The sequence below is a fragment of the Melanerpes formicivorus genome, unplaced genomic scaffold (genome assembly GCF_026170545.1).
Source record: "Melanerpes formicivorus ecotype bairdi unplaced genomic scaffold, bMelFor1.0.p_v2 SCAF_13, whole genome shotgun sequence".
Classification (NCBI taxonomy): Eukaryota; Metazoa; Chordata; class Aves; order Piciformes; family Picidae; genus Melanerpes; species Melanerpes formicivorus.
Window position 1 is genome coordinate 2,287,931 of NW_027142365.1, and position 6,000 is coordinate 2,293,930.

Sequence of the window (6,000 nt, forward strand, 5' to 3'; positions counted from 1 at the left end):
TAGGAAGAAATTCTTCCCAGCAAGAGAGATTGGCCATTGGAATGTGCTGCCCAGGGAGGTGGTGGAGTCACCATCCCTGGAGATGTTTAAGAAGAGACTGGATTGGGCATTTAGTGCCATGGTTTAGTTGATTAGATGGTGCTGGGTGATAGGTTGGCCTGGATGATCGTGAAGGTCTTTTCCAACTTGGCTTATTCTATTCTATTCTATTCTATTCTATTCTATTCTATTCTATTCTATTCTATTCTATTCTATTCTATTCTATTCTATTCTATTCTATTCTATTCTATTCTAAAGGTGATGACCTTGCTCATGATACAAAGGCACAGGTAGCCAGACACAAATCCTGAAACAGTGCCCACCCCAGGGATGAAGGTGTGCCAGAAGCCATACCACAGTCATGGAACCATTTCTATTTGACAAGACCTTTAACTTCATGAAGCCCAACCACTAAATCCTGTCCCTCAGCACCACAACTCCATAGCTTTTAAATCCCTTCAAGGATGGGGACTTCACTGCTTCCCTGGGCAGCCTGTTCCAGGCCTTGACAACCCTTTGGGGGAAGAAATAGTTTCTAATATAGAATAGAATTAACCAGGTTGGAAAAGACCTTTGAGATCATTGAGTCCAACCTATCACCCAGCACCATCTGATCAACTCAACCATGGCACCAAGTGCCTCAGCCAGTCTCCTCTTAAACACCTCCAGGGATGGTGACTCCACCATCTCCCTGGGCAGCACATCCCAATGGCCAATCTCTCTTTTTATGAAGAACTTCTTCCTAACATCCAGCCTGAACCTCCCCTGGCACAGCTTGAGACTGTGTCCTCTTGGTGGTGGTTGCTAAATCTCCCCTGGCAATACTTGGGAAGGTTTCCTCTTGTCCTATCTTGTTCTGGCCAACCCCTGCCTGGCTCCAACCTCCTTCCAGGGAGTTGTAAGTTGTTTGCATACATCAGGTAGTTGAGTGCTGGTAACTCATACTGTTAGCAACACAGGCTCACCATGGGAAAGCCAGAACTGCTATTCATGTTTCAGGCTCTGGAGAGTTCAGAGGTCCAACCAAAACTTAGAGCTGCAAAAGCTTGGAACACCATGAAAACACACTCATCTGGAAGTGGTCTAAGAAACTTCTGTGGTGGTTGCTGGCAACAGCTGAAGAACCTGGGTAGGCAGGTCCTTCCTTTGGAGGATGCAGGAAATGTTGTCGAGATGGCCCTTCCCAAAGCATTTTGGTTCTGTGTTTCCTTTCACAGTTGGTGACAAAGCCACATCCTGCAAACAATGGAGGTGGTGCAGGAGGCTGGAACCTGACACTGGAGCTTCTGAATACTTGGCACTGAAAATGTTAACATCCTGCCCCTGCACTCAGAGAAACTCATTGCAACTGCTACCAGTGAGAGGACTTGGACATCTGAGAAGGACAAGAAAAAGCTTGGAGGTTGGGTGTGGAATGGGTGCTGCCCAGGAGTGGGGAACCAATAATGAGGACCTCCATGGCGGTACAGACACCCAGCAGGACAAGATTAGTCTCAGCACAGGATAAAGTTGGAGTTTTGGGCTCTGCAAAGCACAGTGTCTCTCCTCAGGGGTGGGAGAATCGGGCTTTGTCAGATCCAGGGGGGCTCCTCCAGATTTCAGGGCTGAGGACTTGGGCTCTGTGTTTCTGAACATCTCCCAGCACGTGAAAGCAGCTCACAGCAGCTCTTTGGGGGGAAAAAGAACCACCCCTGACCTAAGGAAAGCTCTCTGACAGCACAAGCAGGTGTATCCTGGGTTGGCTGCCATATACTAGCCTTACCCTAGCAATGCAGCAGACACATCTGGAGGGTCTGTAATTACATTTGGTTCGTAAGGGTGCACTGTAAGTCCTCTCCAAGGGCTCACTTCAATCCTTGCAAAATGCACTGTTGTAGTTGGGTGGTCTCTGACCACAGGTTCCCTTCTAATTAAAATGCCATGTGAAAAATTCAAGGGGAAAGACCTGCAACGAGGAGCAGGGGGCTTGCTAAAGAGTCATTTTTATTAGCTGCCTTGCAGCACTAAGGCAGATAGAAGGTGGGAGCAGGTGGTGTCCCTGCAGAGCAAGTTGTTTTGGATCCTTGCTCAAGCAGAAGATGTTCATTCATGAAAGACTTCCTTGCTCTTTGTTGTGCTGGTGATCACTCCTCACTCTGTCTTCTTGGTTCCTTTCCTTCTGTTATGCAGCACATACGACACAAGAAAGCTGATAGGAGAAGAGGTGGTCCCTCTAACACAGGACTTTGTCAGGGACCTCACTTTTAATTCACCAGCTTAATTAAGGGCTTTTCCAGCCTCCTTTGGCTGGTGTGGTCTGGTGTCTTCTCCAGCATGAAGCCTCTCCATATCTCGTTGCATGACACAGGATATCCCTGGCAATATGACAATAAAAAGAAGGGGCTGGGGATATCCATGCCTTGCTGTATCTGGCACATCTCCCTGCAGGGACAGGATTCAGTTGCCAGGAATTTAGCAGGCATTGAGCCTCCTTTAGAAAACTGCACATGATCTAAACCCAGCCTCTTATTGGCACTCCAGAAACTGCAAAGCTTCCCAGTAATCCTCTGCCATGGCCAAGACACTTCAGGGCATCTTACCTGGTGTGAAGTACCTGTGTGTGAGCAGCTGGACTGAGATATGACTCTGCACACATTCTTTTGCTAGCTCAGCTAAAAAGTGACACATATTATCATAGAAGCATGGAATGGTTTGGGTTGGAAGGGGACTTTAAAGGTCATCTAGCTCAACCCCAACTACAGCAGGTTGCTCAGAGCCCCAGAGGACCTGACCAGGAATGGTTCCAGGGATGGGGCATTGACAACCAAGGCCAGTGTTTCACCACCCTCAATGTAAAGAAATTCTTCCTCCTCTCTGGTCTAAATCTCCCTCTTTTAGTTTAAAACCATCCCACCTTGTCCTGTCACAACAGCCCCTGCCCATCTGTCTTATAGCCCCCAAGAATTCACCAGCATTTCCTGTCAGCCTGGCTAAGGTTGGCGCAAACAATAACTTGCAGAATACAGAATTAACCAGGTTGGAAAAGACCTCAGAGATCATCCAGTCCAACCTATCACCCAGCACCATCTGATCAACTCAACCATGGCACCAAGGGCCTCATCCATCACTTCCAGTGATGGTGACTCCACCACCTCCCTGGGCAGCACATCCCAATGGCCAATCTCTCTTGCTGGGAAGAACTTCTTCCTAACATCCAGCCTAAACCTCCCCTGGCACAGCTTGAGACTGTGTCCTCTTGTTCTGGTGCTGCTTGCCTGGGAGAAGAGACCAACCCCCACCTGGCTACAGCCTCCCTGCAGGGAGTTGTAGAGAGCAAGAAGGTCTCCCCTGAGCCTCCTCTTCTCCAGGCTAAGCAACCCCAGCTCCCTCAGCCTCTCCTCCCAGGGCTGTGCTCCAGACCCCTCCCCAGCTTTGTTGCCCTTCTCTGGACACCTTCCAGCATCTCAACATCTTTCTTGAATTGAGGAGCCCAGAACTGGACACAGGACTCAAGGTGTGGCCTAAATTTGCTTTGCTCCAATACCTTGATCATTTGTAATTGTGTCTCTGCTTTTCCTACTCACCAGATTCTCTCATTTTTTTTGCACAGGGGAAGACTTTTGCCCTGCCATTGCTCATTAAAGTTCCTTTGGCCATCAACCATGCAATCTAACAGGATGTTTAAGTCTTAGCTACTCACTCTTGGCCTTCTTCTTACTCTGTGGAAAGAAACAGACACTTCCAGAAAGGAGGAAACACCCTTCAGAGATGCATCTCCCACCCCATAGGCTATCAAATGAATCTTGGTTGACCAACTAAGATGAAGAGTTAAGCCAGAGGAGATGAATCCCACATTGAGGATCCAGTTCCCCAAAGACATGAAGGATGTGTTTCATTTCAAGCATTACACACTGAGATGAACACTTGCAGGAATTCTGGCTTTTGACCATTTCCTAGCTTAAGCAAAACTGGTTTTCATCACTGTACAATAACTTCTTAACTCTCCCCTAATACAAAAGCATTTAGCCTCACATTTCCTCCCAAGCTGCCAGTTTGAACTGGCTAGTGAAGAATAATTCTTTCTGATTAACTGATTTGCCTTTTGTTGAGTTTTTTTAATCAGTTTCTTGTCATAGAATCGTTGAATTGTTAGGGTTGGAAGGGACCTCAAGGATCAGCCAGTCCCAACCCCCTGCCATGGGCAGGGACACCTCACACCACAGCAGGTTGCTCACAGCCACCTCCAGCCTGGCTGCAAACACCTCCAGGGATGAGGCTGCCACCACCTCCCTGGGCAGCCTGTGCCAGGCTCTCACCACCCTCATGGGGAACAACTTCTTCCTAACATCCAATTTCAATCTATCCATTTCTAGTTTTACTCCATTCCTCCTAATTCTCATTACCTGGCACCCTCAAAAGTCCCTCCCCAGCTTTCTTGTAGCCCCCTTTAAGATCCTGGAAGGCCACAATTAGGTCTCCTCAGAGCCTTCTCCAGCCTGCACAACCCCAACTCCCTCAGTCTGTCCTCACAGCAGAGCAGCTCCAGCCCTCTGCTCTTCCTCATGGCCCTGTCAATCTCACCTTGACCTAACACCAATTCTGTGAAATTCTCTCTCCATTCCAGGTCAGAGATACAGAGAGAGACAAAATTTACCTGTGAGAATGGCTGATGAGTATGTCCTTCAGGGAAACACTGAACTGCTCATTCTCCATGTGCACCAACATTTCTTTCTCTCCAGTCAGGCTGCTCCTGTGAGCGTTCTTCATGCATGGCTGTGAGGTTTTCCAGAGGAAGGAGGTCATTAATAATTTGGGAGTGATTTTTCTTTTATTGCTACTATTTCCCCTATTATTTTTTCTACTCCAGTATTTCCAAATTAAGTTTCTGCAGTGTGGGATTCCAGCTCTGTAAGTCTCATGAAGGATGTGCTCTGGAGTCCTCTACACAAAAAAAAGACATGGACCTGATCTTTGAGGTCTCTTCCAACCTTGGTGATTCTGTGCTTCTGTGGGAGTGGGTCCTGAAGATGCCACAACAATGATGCAAGAGCTGGAAGCTCTCTGCTGTGAGGCCAGGCTGAGGGGGTTGGGGTTGTTCAGCCTAGAGAAGGGAAGGCTCCAGGGAGACCTCCTGGTGGCCTTTCAGTACTCAAAGGATGTCTGTCATGATGACCACTGAATATTAGCAGTTGAATTTATTATTGCTTTAGAACAGGAGGTAGAATTTTCTGTACTAATTGCAGGGTTTTATCCTCTCCCCCAAAGGGGAGCCTAATTTAAAGGTTAAATGAATCATAGAATCATAGAACCATAGAATGGTTTGGGTTGGAAGGGACCTTTAAAGGTCATCCAATCCAACCCCTTGCAGTCAACAGGGACATCTTCAACTGGATCAGGTTTCTGAGAGCCCCAGCCAACCTGACCTGGAATGCTTCCAGGGATGGAGCATTTACCACCTCTCTGAGCAACCTGGCCCAGTGTTTTATCACTTACATTGCAAAAAATGTCTGCCTTCTCTCTAGTCTAAATCTCCCTCTCTTGGTTTCCAGTCTTAATCTCCCTCTTTTGGTTTCAAACCATTACCTCTTCTCCTGTCACAAAAGGGTCTGCTGCCCTAAAAAGTCTATCAGGCCCCTTTAAGTCCTGAAAGGCTACCAGAAGGTCTTTCTGGAGCCTTCTCTTCTCCAGGCTGAGCAAGCCCAGCTCTCTCAGGCTGGCCTCACAGCACTGTGCCTGTGCTCCTCAGAACCAAAGCAATCCTGCTCAGGGCTACCTGTGTGGTACACTTAGTAATCCCACGTGGATGCCATTTGTGCAAGGGCTGAGGATCCCATCCTGAGATACAGGTCACTGTGGGGAGGAAAAGGTAGAGAAGGCTTTATCTGGGAAAGGTGAGGGGGAAAGAGTAGTATCTTAAATACCACCCCAGCCAATGTGGCATTCAGAGGCTGGGTGCAAGAGGCATTCTCACTCTAGAGAGGA